General features: G+C 46.0%; 1 protein-coding gene, 1 long non-coding RNA gene and 1 pseudogene across 2 annotated transcripts in view; 2 read left to right on the top strand and 1 right to left on the bottom strand.

The window, feature by feature from the left end:
- LOC121003519 overlaps window positions 1–24524 on the top strand; it is an 869303-nt pseudogene that overhangs the window by 575876 nt on the left and 268903 nt on the right.
- The window catches only part of LOC121003546 (zinc finger protein 22-like), a 717821-nt gene that overhangs the window by 231508 nt on the left and 461789 nt on the right, over window positions 1–24524 (bottom strand). The window lies entirely within an intron of this gene.
- LOC121003568 lies at window positions 1837–3785 on the top strand. The gene is made up of 3 exons (XR_005779509.1): window positions 1837–1867; window positions 3504–3653; window positions 3736–3785. It is a non-coding gene; the product is annotated as an uncharacterized LOC121003568 (long non-coding RNA).

Consider the following 24524-nt stretch of genomic DNA (forward strand, 5'->3'; position numbering starts at 1 on the left):
TGCGCATTCCGGTATTTTGAATGCCGGATCCGGCACTAATACATTCCTATGGGGAAAAATGCCGGATCCGGCATTCAGGCAAGTCTTCAGTTTTTTTCGCCGGAGATAAAACTGTAGCATGCTATGGTTTTATCTTTTGCCTGATCAGTGAAAATGACTGAACTGAAGACATCCTGAACAGATTACTCTCCATTCAGAATGCATGGGGATATGCCTGATCAGTTCTTTTCCGGTATTGAGCCCCTGTGACGGAACTCTATGCCGGAAAAGAAAAACGCTAGTGTGAAAGTACCCTAAAATATTACGTTTAAATCCCCCCCTTTCCCAATTTTACATATAAAATATATAAACAATAAATAAACATATTACATAGCGCTGCGTCCAAAAAGTCCAAACTATTAAATTATAAAAAAATATCTCCTATGCGGTGAGCGCCGTAACAGAAATAAATAAATAAAAACCATGCGATTTGCCATTTTTTTGTCACCTTGTCACCCCAAAAAATAGGATAGGACTGTTCTATTATGAGCCGAACGTTTCATAAAATGTAAAATGCACGCAGCTTTTTTTGGTGTGTTTTTTTTTTTTTTTGCGTGGTATTGGGTATCGCAATACTTTTTTATGGTGACGAAAGCGAATCAAAATTTTGGTATTGAAACAACCCTACGCGGATCAGATCGGCGTAGCGTTGTTACGATACCAAAATTTGGATTCGGTTTCGATTTGGTGACTAAAAATTTAATTTGGCTCCTAAATTTTTCAATTCAGGAGCCAATGGCTGCTAGGTATTTTTTTTTTTTTGTCTGGAGCACTGATATATTGAAAATACAAAACATAAGTTGATCAAAAAGTCATAAAACTGGGAATAAAAATAAATAAAAGAATAAAATGAAGACAGACATGCAGAGCGAACTAACACCCCGGAATGAAGATCACATTAGCCCTTTTACATACATGTGTCTATTTTATTCTAGATTTGTTTTAATTCCCAGTTTTATGACTTGTTGATCAACTTATATTATAAATATTGGATTTTATGACATATCATGAAACTGCCTTGACCTCACACATGTTTCGATCCATATAAAAAGAGAGAACACAACATCTACACTTTATTATCTCCTCCGATGTCTCCTCTTATCTCCAGTTATTGTAGTTTACATGAGATTTTGTAGGATTTTCCATCTTCTCATCTTCTATCCATTCAGGTTCCTACAATATAGGATCCGCTCAGTGGAGATCTTCTATATAAGATCCTTCTCCTGATTGACCCGACAAGGATGGACAGGGACAAGATGGCGGAGAGGATAATAAATCTAACCCTAGAGATCCTCTTCTGGCTTACTGGAGAGGTGAGAGATTCTGATGATGTCACATTACATCATCTTATCTATGTTACTAACAGATGGACATGACTGTAGAGGTGAGGGACTCTAGAGATGTATGGAGTGATATTTATTACTGTGTCTCTCCATACCCAGGACTACACAGTAGTGAAGAAGACCTCTAGTGAGCGCTGTCAGGACCCTGTGTCTGAGGAATGGGGAAGAACCCTGAGCCCAATCATGGGGCCTCCACCTCACCCCCTGATACATGAGGAAATCAATAGAGAGAAGATCCTAGAACTCACCAACAAGATGATTGAGCTGCTGACTGGAGAGGTGACACTGCTGGGAATGATGGGACATTATACAGGAATGCTATGAAGGGATCTGGGTGATGACTGTATCATTGTGTTGTCAGGTTCCTATAAGGTGTCAGGATGTCACCGTCTATTTCTCCATGGAGGAGTGGGAGTATTTAGAAGGACACAAAGATCTGTACAAGGACATCATGATGGAGGATCACCGGCCCCTCACATCACCAGGTAATAGACATGACTAAATACACACGTCCTCTCATTATCTGTATGTAAGGGATTAATTCAGTCACTGGATGTGTTTCCTACAGTTAAGGAAGAGAGAACACCGGAGAGATGTCCCAGTCCTCTTCTTCCACAGGATAATTCAGAAGAACATCACTATGTCCCACAGGATGATCAGGTAGATGGATATAAGGGCATCATGATGGAGGATCACCGGCCCCTCACATCACCAGGTAATAGACATGACTAAATCCACACGTCCTCTCATTATCTGTATGTAAGGAATGAATTCAGTCACTGGATGTGTTTCCTACTGTTGGAAATTGGCCACAACAACACAAAACTTCTTGAATCAACTTCTTCTTCAGAAGATTCTTTTGTTTAAGCCTCATTCACGCATCAGTGTTTTGTCAGTGATTTCCATCAGTGATTGTGAGCCAAAACCAGGATTTGAGCCTCCACAGACATAAGGTATAGGGGAAACTCTGTACCTGTTCTGTGTTTAGAGTCTCACCTGGTTTTGGCATAAAATCTCTGATGGAAATCTGAAAAGCAGCAAGACATCATAGAAGTCAATGTAAAATGTAGGCAGATTATGGCATAAGAGGTAAATGGAAGTGAATTACAGCTGTGGTAAAAGGCAGCGCTCTGTTATAAGTCCTGGACACAGACCTTTATACCTCAGAGAACAAAGGAATCATTAATATTGTAATTCATGTTCATGACTTCAGTGTTTTACACACAGATTCCATCATTCCATCATTGTCATACGTAACCATAGATCTACACAAGTTACACCGACAACAACTGCTAATTGGATAAAAGTTCCTTATCACGATCTCTTGTTGCATAAATAATTAGTTCCTGGGGCCTTCCATTAATCCTCTCCAATTCTAGTACCAATCTCCATTGTTCTTTCCAAAGAGCCCCATGGTCCATAAAGCCAGGATCGGCTCTTTCATTTATCACCGGTCCAACACCGAGGATCGATCCTGATTATAAACCTGCAAATGGTTAGTTTTAATAGACAAATACATTTATCTTGGCCAAGGCTTCCACTACTAGTGCAATTATTATCTACTTTCTGAAGGTCACCATTCCATCATAACATTTCTAATCGATTACTTAAAGGCCTCTATTTTCTCAGCAAAAGTAGTTAGTACTAAAAGTACCCAGTATTCACTTCAAAATGGTGATTAACTCTTTAGCTAACCTCCTATTTCAGGTGTAAACACAAGAGTGTCCTTTACTGTTATGAAATAAATTGGACGTATTTCAGGCGCAGATGTCGGTGTAATGGGGGGACGGCAGGTCTACATTTGTCGGCATAGAGTGGGTGGGGAAGGGAACGGGCCGGCAGGCCTGTCTCATTTACCATTTTCTACAAATGTTTCAGGTGTAGAAAAGGCTCTAAATGTAAGACCGCTTGGAAGCTGTCTTACATATAGAACTGGTGCTGGAAGCCCTGAAGTTATGGAGAGGCCTGCGCCTCTTCATAACTTCGGAGGAACCACCGCCAGCTTAGGGCTTTGTTAAGACCTGCACCTAAAACAAGGTCTTAATAAATGTGCCCCAAGATGTATACCTAAGACAACATGGCTGACCATCCAATCTAATCCTGATTCTGCAACACCTACAGTTAAGGAAGAGAGAACAACACCCGAGAGATGTCCCAGTCCTCTTCTTCCACAGGATAATTCAGAAGAACATCACTATGTCCCACAGGATGATCAGGTAGATGGATATAAGGACATCATGATGGAGGATTACCGGTCCCTCACATCAACAGGTAATAGACATGACTAATACACATGTCCTCTCATTATCTGTATGTAAGGAATGAATTCAGTCCCTGGATGTGTTTCCTACAGTTAAGGAAGAGATAAGAACACCGGAGAGATGTCCCAGTCCTCTTCTTCCACAGGATGGTTCAGAAGAACATCACAATGTCCCACAGGATGATCAGGTAGATGGAGATAAGGTTTCATGAAATGTTCCCTATGATCTGTAGAAGATCTTGTCTTCAGTCTTGTTTTATCCACCAGTATTATATGATTTATCCTTGTATAATGAGTAAGATGGAGATGGCAGGATTACAGCTAAAAAAAATTCACAGAGTGAACATAACCCTGTTCAAGGGAATATAGTAGAATATGGTCATTTATAAACAACTTCACAGGATTACCATTAATTCTAAGACATAACTTTTAATAAATCATTCATAAAAAAGCCATCGGACCCTTTGGATACAAAAAATAAATGATGAAAAGTCAAAACAAAAAAGAAACCTAAATGTGGAAAGGATATTCCACTAGGCTATGTTTGCAGGAAAGGCAGTGAGATATTGATTGAATAGGCTATTGGGACAATAGCCCTAATGATGTTGCCCTGCCTGCAAACGGAATAGCCGCCCCGATAGGGGCGATCCCGTGTCTCGGGCGGCTATTCCGTTTGCAGGCAGGGCAATATCATTAGGGCTAGCATTAGGGCTACTGTCCCAATAGCCTATTCAATCAATATCTCACTGCCTTTCCTGCAAACATAGCCTAGTGGAATATCCTTTCCACATTTAGGTTTCTTTTTTGTTTTGACTTTTCATCATTTTATTTTTTGTATCCAAAGGGTCCAATGGCTTTTTTATGAATGATTTATTAGGATTACAGCTGACCATAGACGTTACATGTTTTCTGGATCTTCTCACTATTTTCTGCCTGTATAGACTTTTAAAATGGCCTCCTCTGTCAACTGCTGCAGATCTTTTGTGGTTGCACAAGAGTTTTCTGAGAGGTCTTAGGCCGGGACCATGCAATACTACAAATGGTCAACCAAAGTTGTGCCCGGATTGTCTGCTTGACCATGAACATCAGGAGATAAATGCATCATTATCTTTAAAGGTTTTGTAGTCTAGGGTGCAGTCTCCTGGTGTCTCCTTACTGTCAGAATGGCAGTACCAAGATCATACCACAGATTCTACTCTAGCACATATATAGATACAAGTCATCCTTCTTACTTGCATAGAGTATAATATAATATTCAGGGTTGTAGCTAAAGGCTCATGTGCCCTGGTGCAAGAGTTCAGCTTGGACCCCCCCCCCCCTTCCCTCAGTGCTTTGTTGCCAGGGGCAGGGAAGCACATAGCCTTCGTGTTGAGAATGTTATATATTTAGTTATTTATTTGGCATTAATGGCAGCCAAGCTAAACCCAGAGGGGTCCAGAGAGCGGTTCACCCAGCTTTCGCTCTCCCTGCCACTGTCCCCTCCTCTTTCTTCGCAAATGTCCCTGCCTTTGTCCCTTACTCAGCCTCAGATCTTCCCCCCCACCTCCATCAGCCTCAAATTGCCCTCCTATCAGACCCCACAGCGGACATCAACCTCAGATCAGACCCTCCCCAGCCTTAGATCAGACCCCAGCCTCAGATCAGACTGTCATCAAACCCCCCCAGCCTCAGATCAGTCCCTCATCAGACCCCCAGCCAGAGGCAGCTCTAGACTTTGTGAGGCCTTAGGCGAAACTCGAACATGAGGCCCCCACGAACACAAGATATGCAAGCGCTAATAAAGATCAACTACAAACAAAAACACTTGGTATAGTATCCTTAGTCTGTCTATTAAAGGGTTTCTACCACCTCATTTGGACCTAATTAGCTCTCAGACACTAGCGATCTGCTAGTGTCTGATCTACCTAACAATGCTATTCTCCATCTGAGCCAGCGGACGAATTCTCGCGCCTGCGCCATGCGCGTCTGTATTCGGCGCAGGTGCAGTGAATGTCTGACCGCTCCCTGCACAGACATCTCCGACGGAGATGTCTGTGCAGGGAGCGGTCAGACATTTACTGCGCCTGCGCCGAATACAGACGCGCACGGCGCAGGCGCGAGAATTCGTCCGCTGGCTCAGATGGAGGATGGCATTCAAGAGGAGATGGGCGGGCTTAACGGACGAGCGGCATACAATGTGAGTAGACTGAGCCTCTAGGTGCTGAAAAGACGCCCCCATAGCACCTAGAGGATCATTAGTATATTAATAAAAGTTAGTTTTTTAGTGAAACGGATCCACACACAGGTCTGAGAATAGCATTGTTAGGTAGATCAGACACTAGCAGATCGCTAGTGTCTGAGAGCTAATTAGGTCCAAATGAGGTGGTAGAAATCCTTTAAATATGCAATACATTTGTCAGCTGTGTGTTAAGGGAAAATAAATACTCTTTTGGGCTTATATTCACTGGTCGGGCACCACTGTCTGTCTGTGGGCGGCAGCCAGACACTGACTGAGGTGAGGGCCCGGGCTCCTTCTCCCCTGCAGCGCTCTGGGGCGGGGCTGGCAATGTTCAAAAGACGTTCCTGTGCGACGGCAAGCCCTGAGCCCCAGGATCCACTGCTCTCTTAAAGAGGCAGAGAGGGGCTCAGAGCAGCCGCGGGTCCCGCTGCGGCTCTTCCATTAGTCCGCTTAGGCCACCCGCCAGCCGCGGAAGCCAATAATTGTACTTGTGGCGGTGTCGGGTGGGAGCCAGAGCGAGGCCCAGTGGCGTTGCTAAGGCTGGTGTCACCCGGTGAGGTAGAAAATGGTGTCGCCCCCCCCCCCCCCCCTTCTTTCCAAGCCTCCCCCGAAGCAATAATTTTTTAGCCATATAACAAAAAATATCAAGTTTAAAGCAGTGCCGGATGCAGTAAATTCCGGCAGGCTGTTCTCAACTGGAACAGCCTGCCAGAATCACTAACGCATATGTGAAGGCAGCCTAATACAGCGCCACATGCCTCTTACATCCAGTGACGTCTCCTTTGATATAGATGTTCTCTTTCTTCATCTTCTCCATTCAGACCAGACCGCCATGATGATTTCTTTCAGCCATCTCTCATCTCTGCAGAGTTTAACAGACAGACATCTTAGTTTCCTACTTTTCCTCCCACCTTCTCAACATCCCATCATGCACCCCCAATACTGAGACACTGTTCCCCCAAAACTATACTGTAGAAACAGATAAACCCCCTTAAAATACTAGTTACACACAGATAGCGCCCCCTTCAATAATTATTGGAACACAATTCTCAAAAAATTAACTGCACCCAGCAAATAGCGCCCCTGACACTAATAGTGTAACCATAATGTCCCCCAAAAATAACTGTGCTAAGCTGATACTGTGCCAGGGTGCCCCACAGTAATAGTGCTCCCCAAAACCCCAGCAATAGTAATAATTCTGGGCCAGAGTGCAGTAGTAATAGTGCTCCTACAGTGCCCCCAACATTAATTGTGTCCCAGAAGTAATAATGCTCCCATAGTTCCCCAGTTGTAATAAAGCCCCCTTATAATGTGCGCTAGTACAAAAAAAGGCCTCGTTGTGAGGCAGTAAAAAAACAACTTCCTCTTAGTGCCCCCAGTAGAGCCAAAGTCCCCAGAGTGCCCTCATGTGATCCAATGACCTGTACTGTGTGCCACTACAAAAAACACTGTGCCCCCAGTTGAGCTAAGGTGCCCATAGTGCCCCTATAATTTGTGCCAGTATAAAATACTCCTATATAGTGCCCCCAGAAGATGTGCCAGTAAAAAGTGCCCCCAATAATGTGCCAGTATAAAGTTCCCCCATATCTGCCCCCCTAATCATGTGCCAGTAACAAGTGCCTTCCCCCCCCCCCCCACTCTCTATACTTACCTCCTTATGGCAGCGATGTGATGCAGGCCTCTTCCGGCCTGTGTCCCGCATTTTACGGCTCAGGCGGCGCGATGACGGCTGCGGGCCTTGTGCTGGCAGCCTATCAGAGGAACAGGGAAGGGACACACCTCTCCCTCCCTTGCCCCGCCGCAACACAGTCATCTGTATCGCTGTCCTGAGGACAGCGATACAGATGACTATGGAGATGAGCGCTTCCACAATGGAAGCGCTCATTTCCCTGCTGCCGCCGCCACTGCTGCCCGCCGCCCCCCCTCGCAACGCCACTGACGAGGCCTTAGGTGGCGGCCTAATGAATGCGCTGCCACTTGGCAGATTCACTTACCCTCCCTGGTCTTCTTCCGCCACGCTGTACTGTGACTTGACAGCGCACAGCGCCAGGTCATAGTGCCAATCTACGTGCACTACGTCCTGACACTATACGTGTCGGGACACAGCGTGGGGCCAGAATAAGACCAAGGAAGGTGAGTACAATGCGCTGTTCTCAACTTCTGGTGCCTCCCGCATGCTAATGACCGATTCCATAATGGAAGTGGTCATTAGCATTTTCACAGTATGTACTGGTAGGGGGCCACATGAAATGGTCCCGTGGGCTGCATACGTCCCGTGGGCCAGAGGTTCCCCACCCCTGCCTTACAGCTACTCCCCTGATAATATTGGAAGTTGATTACTAGAAAAGCTATATAGGATTATTTTCATCAGCACATATAATTCTAACTCGCCAACAATTTTCTAGCTGCTCAGATGCATCCATACATTCTGAACCTTTGATTATGGATACCTGGTCATGTGATCTCTAGTCTGACCTCCAGCCTGAGGCTTGCTGTCTCTCTCCTGTGTGGCTGACATCCTGTGAGCTACAAGATTACAGCATCATTTATCAGATCCCTCTGGAGAGCTCCCTCCCCACCAGCTACTCCTCCTTGTCTTCTGTATGTCCCTACACATATCATGGTGCTGACGATATCATCTCTACATTATCCATTACACTAGAAGAGCAAAGGTTTAGAGTATGAACCTTGTAGAAGTGGAGAGACATTTAATTGTGCCACGTTCTTTAACCCCTTCTACTCCGGTCAGTTTTCGCTCTTCTGTCCAGGCCATTTTTTGATAATCTGACATTTGTCACTTTATGTGGTAATAGCTTTGGAAAAATTTTACTTATTCAAGCCATTCTGAGATCTCGTGACACATTGTACTTCATGTGATATATTTATAGAGCAGATCATTAGGATTGCGGCGATACCTAATATGTGTGTTTTTTCTATTTTATTAATTTTTTTTATTATAAAATAAGGTGAAGGTGTGTTTTTTTCCTTTTTACTTAAAAACTTTTATTTTTTTAGAATTAAAAACACTTTTTTTAACTTTTATTTTAATTTTATTTTTGACTTTTTTTTTATTTTCACTTTTGGGGGTCTGATCCCCTCTGCAATGCATTACAATACATCTGTATTGTAATGCATTGCCTGTTAGTGTGTGAGACTAATCCACTAACAGGTTGCCTAGGAGACTAGCCTGAGGCTGGATCTCCTGGGCACCCGTAGAAGGCAGGTCCCGATGCCATGCAAGGCATTGGACAGCCTCTGCATGGCATCGGGCTGCCTTCTCACACATCGGGTCCCCGCCACAGCAATGTGGGGACTCGATGCGCTCCCTCACCCGACACAACTCCTTCTATATTTCGGGCAGCGCAGACCGCAGCATAAAAGGGGTTAATCTGCCGGCATCGGCTTTTACAGCGATGCCGGCAGATACAGCAGAGGCCCGGCTATCATGGACTGACGGACCCCTGCAGTGATCGGGCACGCACCGCTCCAGTGCCCACCAGATCACCATGACGTACTATTATGTCAAAATGCAGGAAGTCACGTAGTAGTACGTCACATGTTGAGAAGGGGTTAACTTACAAAAAACACACCTGACATTTTGCTTGTACTGTTAAATAATCTGTCTGTACAAAACCCCTGACTTTTCATTTATAGGCCTCATAATAAAATGTCTGAGAAATGGAAGAGTGCAAAATGAAAGACCCATGCCTCGTCCTCCCAGAGTCAGAATGTATGTAGTACCAGCAGTATCAGTACCTGCCAGGAGTAGTAGTAGTTGGCCACAGTTCTTCCTGACTCCTAATATTATTGAGGACACAGAGGATGGAATTGTGGACTGAATGGCTCAGCGTTCAGACTACCATGAGGAGGAGATTCGGGGGAGGAGGGGCACCCCATGCATAGTTGTGTTTGTGGTGGTAGGAGTAGTGGCACCTGTAGCTGCACTGGTGGTGGTAGCAGCAGTGGAACTCAAGGCAAGTATAAAGCAGGTAATCTGGAGGGGGCTAGGAAGCCCATGATGACATATCACAGTTTTCATGGCGGGGAGGTTGAGGACTATTACAATGATTGTGTGTTGGACATTATCTGGGAGCTAGATCAGGGAGCTGAGAAGAAGGTATAATCAGAGGAAGAGGATGGTGGCAGTGGCAGCAATATAGAGTGAAGGCAACATACAGTTAGAAGCTCCCAAAACCTGCCAGGGCCAGATCTGCTTCTAGTATTGTCAGCTTGGGAACTGTTGATGCTGATGATACTGTGGTCGCAGGCTGAAAACATGCCAGACCTAAAACAAGCTCGGCTGCAGCTAGCTCTGTGTGGAGTGTGCAAGTATCTCCTGTCTGGCAGTTTTTCTCCACGGTGCTGGAAAACAAAAGCAATGCCCTGTGCAAGATCTGCCAGATTACAATAAGCCATGGGAGTGACAGAGGTGTCTGCCAGCTACCACAACAAGAGATTCCTCCTTCTACCGGTCTCCTTTGTGGCAGCCAGGCGGCATCCACGTGCAGTACTGTGTCCAAGTCATCATCAGTTACTGCTCCTCCTGCTCAGACTATGCCTCCTCCTATTCTGTCCCACCATCAGCCATCGATAATGGAATATGTGGCCAAGAAACAACTCTGCTTGCACAAGTTGCTGGTGGTGCAGTCTTTGTGGATTCTGTTGCCTTAAGGGGGCTAATGACATGTGCTCAGCCTCACTAGAAGTTATCTAGCTGGCATTTTTTTTAAAAAGCCATCCCTGCTTTGTACTCTCAAGTGGCGGTGAATGTAGGCCACTCCTTGCAATTCTAGCTGTGCAGCAAGGTGCACACAATGGACACCTGGAGCAATGGTTACGGACTGGAACAGTTCATGCCTTTCACAGCCCATTAGATCAATGTTTTTTGCAGAGAGGCAGTACTGTAGCAAGAAGGCCAGGTCCTATTGACACCTCCACGTTTGTTCCAACACCAGGCACTTATCAGCCTCCTGATATCCTCCTGTCCCAAACAGAAGCAGGGCAGAACATCACTCCCTCTCCCCCTTCTTCCTATCATGTGAAGCGTTGCCATGCTGTTTTAGAGCTGATCTCCCTGGGTGATAGCAGCCACATAGCCAAATACTTTCTAAAGTGCATCAAGCAGCAAACAACGGCGCTGGCTGTCTCCTCACCTAACTCCAACTGGGCAAGGTGGTCAGAGACAATTGCAGGAACATTGTGGCTGCTTTGTGTTTGGGAGAAATAACACACGCTCCCTGAATGATGCATGTGATAAATCTAGTCGTGCAGCATTTGTTAAAAAAAAGTACAGTGGCTTTTGGAAGGTATTAATAGTAATAATAATCATATAATTGTAATCAGTTCGCACTTCTCCTGTCCTTATACTATAATCAGTGATAAGCAGGGTGTTCTAGTGGTGATAGATAATCAGTTCTCACCTCTCCTGTCCTTATACTTATAGAGAGGGATAATCAGGATGATCTAGTGATGATAATCAGTTCTCACCTCTCCTGTGTTCTCTCTTGTCCATTATGTTATAAACAGTGATAATAAGGGTGTTCTAGAGGTAATAAATAATCAGTTCTTACCTGTCCTGTCCTTATACTATATACAGTGATAAGCAGGGTTTTCTAGTGGTGATAGATAATCAGTTCTCACCTCTCCTGTGTTCTCCGCTGTCCCTTATACTAGGTACAGTATCTTCATGCCTGCAGTCATCTCAAAACTTCTAGACAGAAAAGGAAGACAGCATTGAAGGGTTTGTTCAGGAATAAGTAACTTTTTACATGTGCCCGCAGCCTCTACTATGGAAAGAGTCATACGTACCTGCTACCCTTAGCTCTGGTTATGTGTGCCGGCTCCTGTGTGTCTATCTTCCAGTAAATGTTTGCTCCCTCGCCGGCACAGGCATGGTCACCTGCTTTACTGCAGCCAATGACTGGCTTTAGTGGTGATGTGTTTCTTGTGGACATGTTACCCCTGAATCCAGTCATTGGCTGCAGCAGAGCAGATGATTATGCCCATTCCGAGGAGGTAAATAAGCCATGGACCGAAAGAACTTTGGCTTACCGGCTTCACAGTCCTGGGTCGGCCAGCAAGGGCAACAGGTGCACAAACAATGTAATGTTATATACACACAATGTAATGTTAGGGATGGAATATAAGGGCTACTCTCCCTGCATTGCAAACTGGTTGGAATAACGAAGCAATCAGATTGGATTTATACAGGAGACCTGCAGATATTTGGGTCAGATAACTCCTGCTGTCCGGGCGTTTTTGGTCATCATTCTAATTACTGATCTTTTCAGGTCCTATAAAACCTTCCACACGACTTCTCCAACCGTCTGATGACTTCTACAATATTTCTTTCACAGCTTGTGAATCCGGGTGAAGATCTGAACAATATTAATCCCTCAGAGACATATGTGAGGGGTGATGAGCAGAGGGCAGAGGACATTCCTACAGATAACTGCCCAGGTGAGTAGTGACCACTAAGTAAAGCAGAGAGGTCTCTAAGATTCTGCTGATAAAAATAAATATTGTATATTATAGATATATTGTGCAATGTGGGAATAATGATTAGTGTTGATCGAGCATGCTCAGCTGAACACCTGTTCGGCTCGAGCATCTCGATGCTCGGCACATGGCGGTATTCGGCCAAGTACCGCATGTGCTCGAGCGCCATGCTCGAGTCTCCTCCCCACACCTTTCTTGGCTACTACGCAGCCAATAAACGTGCAGGTAAGTACTGCCCTTACTGTAATGCCAGTAGCCATGTTGGCTACTGGCATTACAGTGATTAACTGGCCGGAACGCGTAATCGGGTGCTATATACAGGGCTGTGGAGTCGAGGAGTCGGAGTCGGGGGAAATTTTGGGTACCTGGAGTCGGAGTCGGCAAACAATGCACCGACTCCGACTCCGACTCCTACTAAATTTAGATTGGAATAAAAAAAAAAAAGCAAGTTTAAATGTCCCAATATACAAAAAGTTATAATTAATGACTTCTCTACTGTAAGAATAAAGACCAATGCATGCAGTGCCTCACGTAACCGCAAAACAAACACGTTAAGTGACCGTAAAGAAGCATGCTTTTCATGTGCTTCACTATATGGCACGCAACGCACAATTAGGAGCTGCAATACTTATACTTTCCATAGTGTTGTGTTCTGCTTTTACAGGGAACGCAGCGTCCATGTGTAACCTAGCCTCTCACTGATAAGGGATTAAATAAATATGTTTTTTGCAGGACTAGAGAGTGAGACACTTGTATAAGTGAAGGGAATGGAGGGCCAATAGTTCTAGACTGAAGCTGTAAACTATTGGAAAAACTGCTGTCATTTAGCTAAAGCTATAAAAACTTGTAAACTCCGATTGTTAGCTTAAACTTTAAACATGACTATATGGGATTCTCCTAGGAAAATCATGTTTTAGAATAAATGGTAGGTTGCGTTTCTTTCCCTCAAGGAATGTATAAAATACATTCACATATTAATACAGAGGAGTCGGAGTCGGAAGTACATAAAACTGAGGAGTCGGAGTCGGAACATTTATCTACCAACTCCACAGCCCTGGCTATATAGCACCTGATGACGCATGTTCGGCTCATTCGTAGTCCGGGAGGCACAGAGAGTGTAGGGAGTGTAATTTAAAATTTTTTCGGGTACAAAAATGTTTCAGAGACCCAAAGGTCCTTGTAAGGACTATTGTGTGTGACAATATATGTTTGCAGCGCAACCTGCGCTAAATTGCTCAGTGTTTGGGAGAGCTGTGCATATGAAGGGACAGACAGTGTAGGGAGTGTAATTTTTATACAAAAAACTTTTCAGAGACCCAAAAGTGTGACAGCAGCAATATATATTTTTAGCGCTAAATACCGTGTAATAGGCCGCTGCAGACAGTTAAGTTATTCGCACCTCCTGTGTAAAGTGTACGCATCCAAAAAATATCTGTGACATCCCGTGTACTTTTTCCATAGACGATGTGGACAGTAACATTAGCTGCACCACATCTCCTGTGTAAAGTGTGCGTTTAAATTTTTTTTCAGTGACATACAGTGTACTTTTTCTGTAGACGCTACGAACAGTGACATTACCTGTGGTACCTGTCCTGTATAACGTTTCCTCATCACAAATACTTTTTTTTAAATGTTTGCGCATACACTTCCAAATCCTACGCTACTGTACGTGTGACAGACTTTCAAGCATATATAACATTTAAAATGAAGAAGGTGAGCAGTAAGGGACGGGAAAGTGGCCGTGATGCTGATGGTGCACGCAGAGGCTGTGGCCCTGGGCGCGGTGAAACTGTGCCTGCTGCCAGAGCACAAGAAAAACAATCATCCACGATACCTAGCTTGATGTCCCAGTGTGCATGGCGGCGCAGGACAACGCTCGCAAAGTCAGACCAGTGCGAGCAGGTGGTCGGTTGGATTGCAGCAGATAATGCTTCCCGTCGGTTAAGAACCACCCTGTCTTCCACCAAGTCCAATCTCAGTAGCCAGGAGTCTGGTCAACACAATCCTCACCCTGATCCTCCTTCCAGCCACTATGTAGAGTCTGGCCAAACAAATTATCCCACACTCAGATATTTCGAGGAGTTCTTTTCATCGCCATTACTTGATTTGGCCCTCTCGCCAAGCACGCTTGAAGAGGGACATGAGATCTTGTGCCCTGATTCCCAACCTCTTGAGCATCCACAGTCACAAGAAGATGACGGTGGGGAACGGCAATTACTGTTTAATGAGGTGGATGATGATGAGACACAGTTGCCAATGAGTCAACCGCAATTACGGTCTCAAGAGGTTGATGAAGAGGATGAGACACAGTTGTCAATCACTGAGGTTGTGGGTTAGGTCAACAAATCAGGAGGATGATCAGAGTGGGGAAGTGGAAGAGGAGGTGCTGGACGACGAGGTCACTGACCCAACCTGGGAAGGTGGAAAGTCGAGGACCGCAGTACAGAGGGGGAGGGATCTGCAGCACCGCAACAGGCTGGAAGAGACAGTGGGGTGGCAAAAGGGAGAAGGCGGGCCATAACAAACAGGCCCGCAACTGTTCCACGGAGCCCCCGATTGCGGAAATCTCCCCTGCCAAGGGGTAGATGTTCTGCAGTATGGCGTTTTTTTTGAGGAAAGCGTGGGCAACAAAAGAATAGTAGTTTGCAACCTGTGCCATACGAAAATGAGCCGGGGGCGTGAATACTAGCAACCTCACCACCACCAGCATTATCCGCCACATGGCATCCAAGCACCGTAATAAGTGGGACGAACGCCTGGGTCCACTACCTGCGGGTCACACCACTGCCTCCTCTTCCCCTATGTTATGTGCTGGCCAATCCTCTGTCGAAGGCGCAGGCCCAGATGCCTCCCGCCCTGCATCTGGACCTTTGCAAGCACCATCAGCGACCACATCCACTTCCGTGTCCCAGCGCAGCGTCCAAATGTCCTTACCCCATACCTTTGAACGCAAGCGCAAATACCCAGCCACCCACCCACAGGCGATAGCACTAAATGTGCAGCTTTCTAAATTTCTGGCCCTGGAAATGTTGCCATTTAGGATTGTGGACACTAAGGCCTTCCGCAGCCTGGTGTCAGCGGCCATCCCGCGTTACGAGTTCTTTCACAAGTGCATTCGGCCAGGGACGCTACATTCAGAGGCGGCTCTAGACTTTGTGAGGCCTTAGGCTCGAACATGAGGCCCCCACGAACACAAGATATGCAAGCGATAATAAAGATCAACTACAAACAAAAACACTTGGTATAGTATCCTTAGTCTGTCTATTAAATATGCAATACATTTGTCAGCATTGTTTTAATGGAAAATAAATACTCTTTTGGGCTTATATTCACTGGTCGGGCACCACTGTCTGTCTGTGGGCGGCAGCCAGACACGGACTTAAGTGAGGGCCCTGGCTCCTCCTTCTCCCCTGCGTGGCTACGCAGCGCTCTGGGGGGCGGGGCTGGCAAACGTTCAAAAGACGTTCCTGTGCGACGGCAAGCCCTGAGCCCCAGTGGCCACTGCTCTCTTAAAGAGGCAGAGAGGGGCGCTCTGAGAGTGGCCGCGGGTCCCACTGTGGCTCTTTCATTAGTCCGCTTAGGCCACCCGCCAGCCGCGGAAGCCAATAATTGTACTTGTGGCGGTGTCGGGTGGGAGCCAGAGCGAGGCCCAGTGGTGTTCCTAGGGCTGGTGTCACCCGGTGCGGTAGAAAATGGTGTCACCCCCCCCCCCCCCTCAAGACCTCCCCCTGAAGCAATAATTTTTTAGCCATATAACAAAAAATATGTTGAAAGAAATCAAAGTTAAAGCAGTGCCGGATGCAGTAAATTCCGGCAGGCTGTTCTCAACTGGAACAGGCTGCCAGAATCACTAACGCATATGTGAAGGCAGCCTAATACAGCGCCACATGCCTCTTACATCCAGTGATGTCTCCTTTGATATAGATGTTCTCTTTATTCATCTTCTCCATTCAGACCGCCATGATGATTTCTTTCAGCCATCTCTCATCTCTGCAGAGTTTGACAGACAGACATCTTAGTTTCCTACTTTTCCTCCCACCTTATCAACATCCCATCATGTACCCCCAATACTGAGACGCTGTTCCCCCCCAAAACTATACTGTAGAAATGGATAAACCCCCTGAAAATACAAGTTACACACAGATAGCGCCCCCTTCAATAATTATTGGAACACAATGCTCTAAAAATTAACTGCACCCAGCATTAGTGCCCCTGACACTAATAGTGTAACCATAATGTCCCCCAAAAGTAACTGTGCTAAGCTGATACTGTGCCAGGGTGCCCCACAGTAATAGTGCTCCCAAAAACCCCAGCAATAGTAATAATTCTGTGCCAGAGTGCAGTAGTAATAGTGCTCCTACAGTGCCCCCAACAGTAATTGTGTCCCAGAAGTAATAATGCTCCCATAGTCCGTCAGTTGTAATAAAGCCCCCTTATAATGTGCGCCAGTACAAAAAATGCCCTGTTGTGTGGCAGTAAATAAAAACAAACTTCCTCTTAGTGCCCCCAGTAGAGACAATGTCCCCAGAGTGCCCTCATGTGATCCAATGACCTGTACTGTGTGCCACTACAAAAAACACTTAGTGCCCCCAGTTGAGCTAAGGTGCCCATAGTGCCCCTATAATTTGTGCCAGTATAAAATACTCCTATATAGTGCCCCCAAAAGATGCCCCTCAAGTGCTCCTCACCCATCCCCATAGTGCCCTTCATAATGTGCCAGTATAAAATGCCCCTATAGACTGCCCCACATAGATGCCCCAATAATGCTTTTCTCCCCCCTTCCCCATAGTGGCACCAAAATGGGTGCCAGTATATAGGGCCCCCAGTAGATGCCCCATAGTGCCCCCCCTAATATTTTACTGTATTTAGGGGCCCCAGTAGATGCCCCCATTGGGAATCTCCCCACCCCCCTTCTCCATAGTGCCCCTATGGATGGTGAGCGGGGATAACACTATTGTCAGCTTAACCATCCCACTTCTGCGTCTACTCAAATGCTCGCTGCTCACAATAAAGGACGATGCTTTGCATGTGGAAGAGTTGGAAATGGAGGAAGACATTACACAGGGTGATTACCCTCAGTTCGTCTTCTCAGTGCGAATTGGACGATGAAGAGGAGGAGGGGCAGGAAACAGTTGCCTCCGCTACAGAGGGTAGTACCCATGGAAGTTTCATTCCATCTGTTCTCCGTGGGTGGGCAGAAGAGGATATGGAGATGGAGAGTGATCCTCCTGATGATGACAGCAAAGTCTTGCCTGTTGGTACTCTGGCACACATGGCTGACTTCATGTTAGGCTACCTTTCCCGCGACCCGCGCGTTATACGCATTTTAGACAACACAGATTACTAGTTGTTCGGCCTTCTTGACCCCCGCTACAAAGAGAACTTCTCATCTCCAATTCCTCTGGTGGAGAGGACAAGCCAAACGGTGCAATACTAGAAGGTCCTGGTGGAAAAATTGCTCTAAAGTTGATAGGGCAGACATCCAAATGGATTGTCGAAGTCACAGGGACGTGCGATCAGACAGAAGTTATCTAGAGTCAACAAAGCGGCAGCAGGCCCTTACCTATAATGTTTTCGATCTTCAGCTCACCTGCAGGCCCTCGCATATCTGTGACATACAGTGTACTTTTTGCGTAGACGCTGCGAACAGTGACATTACCTGTGGTACCTCTCCTGTATAACGTTTCCTCATCCTAGATACCTGTGACATTCCCTGAAATTTTTTATTACTCATTCCAATGACGGGGCCTAGAAAGAGTCCTGAATTGTTATTTTTTTTTTTGCGCTACTTCCCAGAGTCGGGAGTGGGTAATTGGCGCGCCCCCGGCTGCCTTGCTTGGATGTGGTAGCCTTAGCCGTTTCTCAGGCTCCCTCTCTTGAATCAAACCCTGATTCCCCGTTACCCATGGTCACCATGGTAGGTGCACAAAATTAAATCGAAAGTTAATAGGGCAGACATCCAAATGGATTGGGGACGTGCGATCAGCCAGAAGTTAATCAGAGTCAACAAAACGGCAGCAGGCCCTCGCCCACAATCTTTTACAGGGTCAGCTCACCAGCAGGCCCTCACCTACAAGTCCATTCTCACTATCCAAGAGTCTGGTCAACACAATACTCACCCCCGGGGGTCACGTAACTAGTTAGCATGAAGGAGTCTCGTTCGTTATCAGAATTAACCAGACAAATCTCTCCACCAACTCAGAAAGAGCTATTAATCTGTCAATCCTTTCCGTGTCTGGGCCGGGTGAGGTTTCTCGTGTTGAGTCAAATTAAGCCGCAGGCTCCACTCCTGGTGGTGCCCTTCCATCAATTTATTTAAGTTTTAGCTTTGCAACCATAATCCCCCCGGAACCCAAAGACTTTGGTTTCCCGGAAGCTGCTCTGCGGGTCATGGGAATAATGCCGCCGGATCACCGGTCGACATCGTTTATGGTAGGAACTATGACTGTATCTGATCGTCTTCGAACCTTCGAATTTCATTCATGACTAAGGAAAAGATTCTTGGCAAATGCTTTCGATTTGGTTCGTCTTGCGCCAGTCCAAGAATTTCACCTCTAGTGGCTCAATACAGATGGCCCCAGTTCTGAAAACCAACAACATAGAACCGGAGTCCTATTCCATTATTCCTACCTTAAGTATTCAGGTGACCCGACCTGATTTGAACACTGTACATTTTTTAAATGGTCAGCTAAGCAGCAGGCCCTCACATATAATTTTTTAGAGGGTCAGCTCACCAGCAGGCCCTCACCTACAATCTTTTACAGGGTCAGTTTACCTGCAGGCCCTCGCATATAACGTTTTAGAGGGTCAGCTCACCTGCAGGCCCTCGCCCAATTATACCTAATCGGTTTTGTGCATATTATTGTCAGTCTGTAAAAGTGGTGTACTAATCGGACAATATCGTTCCCAGCAGCGACCTGGGCGTCCAAGATGTATCCAGACATCCTCCCCATGCTGTTCCTGAACCATTTTAGTGGTGTTTCCATCAATTTCTGACCTTTTCCGATGAACCAGGCACCCTCCCCTCTTCAGAGCAGGGGGTGACTGGTTTAATGCTCAGGTTTTCCCATTGACTTCATTTATACTCGGGTGCTGGGTAGAGCACCCGAGCATCCTGATGTGCTCGGCCAGAGCACCCGAGCACTGTGGTGCTCGATCAACACTAATAATGATATTACAATTATTATTATTATTATTATTGATGAGTATATATGAAAGTATAAAGGAACAAAAATAAATATCACATACGGAGAGACTTGTACACAATAACAATTATTAATAATTACTAATAATAAGACCATTTGGTAACTAAACCACAAATTCCTATCCCTCTACAGTACAGTGTAGTTACTATACAGAGGACTTTTCATGTCTCTCCAGTCCCTGTCTTTGCTCTGGCCCCTCCAGGTTTCCTTTTCTGTAGCACTTTTCTTTTCTCTTCTCCTTCTCTCCTCTGCCTTTTCGCTTCTTTCTTCCTTCCTTGCTTAACAGCCAGTCCTAGCATTGTCTAGAATATGGCTTGGACACATCCTTTTGGTTGTTCCTCATGGTTTTCTAGCAATTTTCAGTGAACTCTTGAAGACTGATAGAAGCAGCTGGAATGTTGGGATTTTCCATAATTTTCCTGCCCCACTAGCCATGTACCACCTACTGGACAATTGTCAGCCATTCTTTAGATTAATTGACAACTACAGTACCTTTGTGTCACGGTGGGGAGTGGGGGAAACCACCCACCGTATAATGGGAACTGATACTAGGCCACAAAACAGGGATAGGGAGCAGGACACCTCCTATAGCCGCCCTGATCTGACCGTATGAGCGCTCCCTGAAGGTGGGAGGGCTGATACACTCGAACCTGGATCCTACTGACCCTAGCGGTCCCTTGCATAGGGGACAGGGATAGGAGAAAACCGGTTCCTCAAGGACACAGACAAACCGGATTCTCCAGTGGCCTAGTAACAGAAGGGAAAAGATAGATAGAGCTGCAACTGAACGGCAGGTAAGCACCAGGTAAAACAACAACACACCAGAACAACCAACACTTATCTGCCACAGCAAAGATGGAACAACGAGAACCAAACAACCTGGAACCTCCTGCGAACACCGGATGCAAGCTGGCTCCAGGGAAGGCTGCTCCTATGCTTTAGGTTCACCCCTCCGGGAAACCAATGGGACCCCCTTCCGGAAGCGTAGACAGACAAGGGGATGTCTAGAAACCATACCAGGCATAACACCAAACATGCCAGGCATAACACCAAACAAGACATCACCACATACCCATAGAACATAGAAACAAGGGGGTGACATTGATGTTCAACTAAGATGGCCAACAGTCTAGACAGATGGAATCCAGGAACATAAACACTCCAACACACACACCAAGTGTAACGGGGCACCGAAGGTGCACTCGGTCTCCCATCAGCCGCAGACCTGCTGCTTAGCTTCGGGAGCGAGGATCTGTGTTTGGCCTCGTTCTCAGGGCGGCCTTGCTAGCTGGAAGGCTCCCTGCTTCTAGGTCTGCTTTGAGCGCCGAGCTGACCACTCTGTGCTCGACTTGTTTGTCTGTCGGTCATGTGACACTGGCCACGTCACATGACCCTCATTCCCCACTATAAATACAGGCGGCCTGCTGGCTACAGGTTGCCTGTGATTTTCATCCTATAGGCTGTGTACTTTATTGTTATTAAGCTACCTCTGGAATTGAACCTCGATCCGCCTCTTGACACCTCTTCTGCCTGCTCACTTGACGCTACCTCTCGGATTTTGACCTCGGCTTGTTTGCGGATTTGTCTTTGCCTCTTCCCTTGTTCTGACGTGACCTCCTGGACTGACCTCGGCTAGTTGACCCGCCTCGCCTGCCGTTTTTGTTCTACCTCTTGTCCGCTTATTGTAACTTCTCAGTGGCTGTCCTCTTCCCTGCTGTCTCTTTCTTTCTGCTTGCACTTAGTAGGTTAGGGACTGTCGCCCAGTTGTGCTCCGTCACCTAGGGCGGGTGGTGCAAGTAGGCAGGGACAGAGGACCGGGTGGCAGCTCAGGGGGTGCACCTCCGCTCTATCTTGATTCCCGTGACTCTACCCGTGACACCAAGGCTGGAGACAAAACTTGCTCTCAGGCTCAAAACACAAGGATAAATAAAGCCTAGAGACCACACCCAGTTCCACACCAAGGAAGACAAATCTTAACCCCGAACACACCAGGATGGGAAGGGACACACAACTTAAAGGGGAAGTGTCAAAACATGCAAAACAACATGGTGCCACCAGCAACAAGCATGCATGGCAAAAGTGTCATGGTCCACTACACCAGACCATGACACAGCCGTGATACTTTGATATGCTAATGGCCCGTTGTCCGGATAGACAGTACTCGCTCACACTGGCTTTGAGAGGACAAGTATAGGCTCTAATTACCAGGAAGTTGCTGAGAACAGGATACCAATACAATATATGGCTTACATTATTTTCCCAAAAATTCATAAAAATCTGTATTAATCTGTATTTCTTACACGTGCATAAATAGATTCACCTACACGCCTTGACATTCTATCAATGGGGTTATTGACCCCTTAGTGACCACCCATATGCCTTTTTTCTGGCGGTCACTAAGAGGCCTTAGGATGGGCCACCTCTTTTTTACGGCGGCCCAGTCTAAGCACTGCACGGATGAGAGTCGCGGCCCTGCTCTAACAGCCCGGACTGGCAGGAGTGCTGATCCAGGCTGTTTAACACTTTGCATGCCGCGGGCAGTGGCGCTTGCCGCATGTAAACTGCTGACAGAGGGAGTGGACTCCCATCGGTACTCCGTAAATGCGATTGCGGGGTGCCGATGTGTGTGAAGGCTGGCTGGGGTCTCGTGTAGGCCCCAGACCAGCCTTGAGTAACCTTAAAATGCAATGCACTATAGGGATAATGCATTGCATTTTAAAATCAATCAAAAAGCTGTCTGTTATAGTCCCCTTGTGGGACTATTAAGTGGTAAAAAAAAAGAAAAATACGCTTTTCACTGAAAAAAATAGCAAAAAAAAAATCTCCCCCATATGTTTGGTATTCCCGTGTCCCTAACGACCCGGACTACATAAATATCACGTAAATTATCATCTACGGTGAATGGCGTAAAAAAAAAAAAAAAGACAATTGATAATTTATTCTTAGTTACCACCGAAAAAACGTAATAACAAGCAATGGATCTTGGGAAGCGGTAATGCAAAAACATTTTTTTCTTTTTAAAAAAAAAAAAGGTGTTTCATTGAAAAAAACTTAGAAAAAACTATATGTATTTGGTATCACTGTAATCGTAATGAGCCAGAGAATAAAGATATTATGTTATTTATACCAAAAAATGAACGACATAAAATTTATAATATAAAAACCCAGTGGCAGTATTGCTGTTTTTCCCTTCTCCCTCCCAGAAAGAGTAATAAAATTTGATCAGAAAGTTATGTGTACCCCAAAAATGGGCACCATTAAAAACTACAATTTCTCCTTCAAAAAACAAGCCCCCGTGGGTGTGTGTGTGTATATGTGTGTGTGTATATATATATATATATATATATATATATATATATATATGTATATGTATATAATTACAAAATCAAAATGGCTGCACACCGTTATATATACAAACAATAGAGCTAAGAAATGGGGGTCATTCTAGAAAAAAGTGGTACAATACCGACTATAAATGAGTAATGGAAGCTCTTAGCGCACATACGTGTCGGGCCCATCTACCAGGCGCCAATGTGGCTTCCGCAGATGGGTCCCTAACACTAAATATACTGCCTCACTTTGGACTAACTTAAGCCTACAATATTCAGGGCAGTGTAGGAACCAGCTACAAACGTATTCTGCTCAGAAGTCCCAGGTAGATGGGCGTGTTCAGTCTAAAAGAGGCGCTACCCTCAATATATTGCAAGAAAATTTAGACTAAAACCTTCAGAATCACAGGTGCATATCCATGAAGGCAAACATAATTACAAAAAACAAAATGGCTGCACACCGTTATATATACAAACAATAGAGCTAAGAAATGGGGGTCCTTCTAGATAAAAGTGGTACAATACCGACTATAAATGTAAGTCCAAAGTGAGGCAGTATATTTAGTGTTAGGGACCCATCTGCGGAAGCCACCTTGACGCCTGGTAGATGGGCCCGACACGTATGTGCGCTAAGAGCTTCCATTACTCATTTATAGTCGGTATTGTACCACTTTTATCTAGAATGACCCCCATTTCTTAGCTCTATTGTTTGTATATATAACGGTGTGCAGCCATTTTGTTTTTTGTAATTATGTTTGCTTCATGGATATGCACCTGTGATTCTGAAGGTTCTAGTCTAAATTTTCTTGCAACTATATATCTAATCTATACTAATAAAAGCCCTGTGTACGTGCTCAGGGCTGTTGTCCGTGCGTGTGTGCCGATTAGTGAAGTGCGCATGCCCGGCGAACAAACCAATCAGCACACACTCCACACACACAGCAGGGACCGCCCAAAGCACCGGTGACCGTTATGTCACAGTGACAGTGGTTTCACCACCAGTTAGTGCCAAATCTATCAGCCACCGGTCTCAGCACCTCTAGTCAGTGCCAGCTGTATCAGCCACCAGTCACAGTGACAGCAGTCTCAGCACCACATGGCACTGCCAGTCGTCTCAGCCATCAGCTGCAGTCTCAGCACCACCAGTCAGTGCCAGCAGTTCGTGCCAGCCATCTCAGACACCAGTCACAGTGCCCACAGTCTCAGCACCACCAGTCAGTCCTAGCAGTCAGTGCCACCTGTATCAGCCACCAGTCACAGTGACAGCAGTCTCAGCACCACCAGTCAGTGCCAAGCATATTAGCCACCAGTCACAGTGACAGTGGTTTCAGCACCACCAGTTAGTGCCAGCTCTATCAGCCACCAGTCACAGTGCCAGTGGTCTCAGCACCACCAGTCAGTGCCAGCCGTATCAGCCACCAGTCACAGTGACAGCACCACGTGGCACTGCCAGTTGTCTCAGCCACCAGTAAGTGCCAGCTGTTTCAGCCATCAGCTGCAGTCTCGGCACCACCAGCCCGTGCCAGCCATCTCAGGCACCAGTCACAGTGCCCACAGTCTCAGCACCACCAGTCAGTGCCAGCAGTATCAGCCACCAGTTACAGTGCCAGTGGTCTCGGCACCACCAGTCAT

This window comes from Bufo bufo, chromosome 6 (genome assembly GCF_905171765.1).
Source record: "Bufo bufo chromosome 6, aBufBuf1.1, whole genome shotgun sequence".
Taxonomy (NCBI): Eukaryota; Metazoa; Chordata; class Amphibia; order Anura; family Bufonidae; genus Bufo; species Bufo bufo.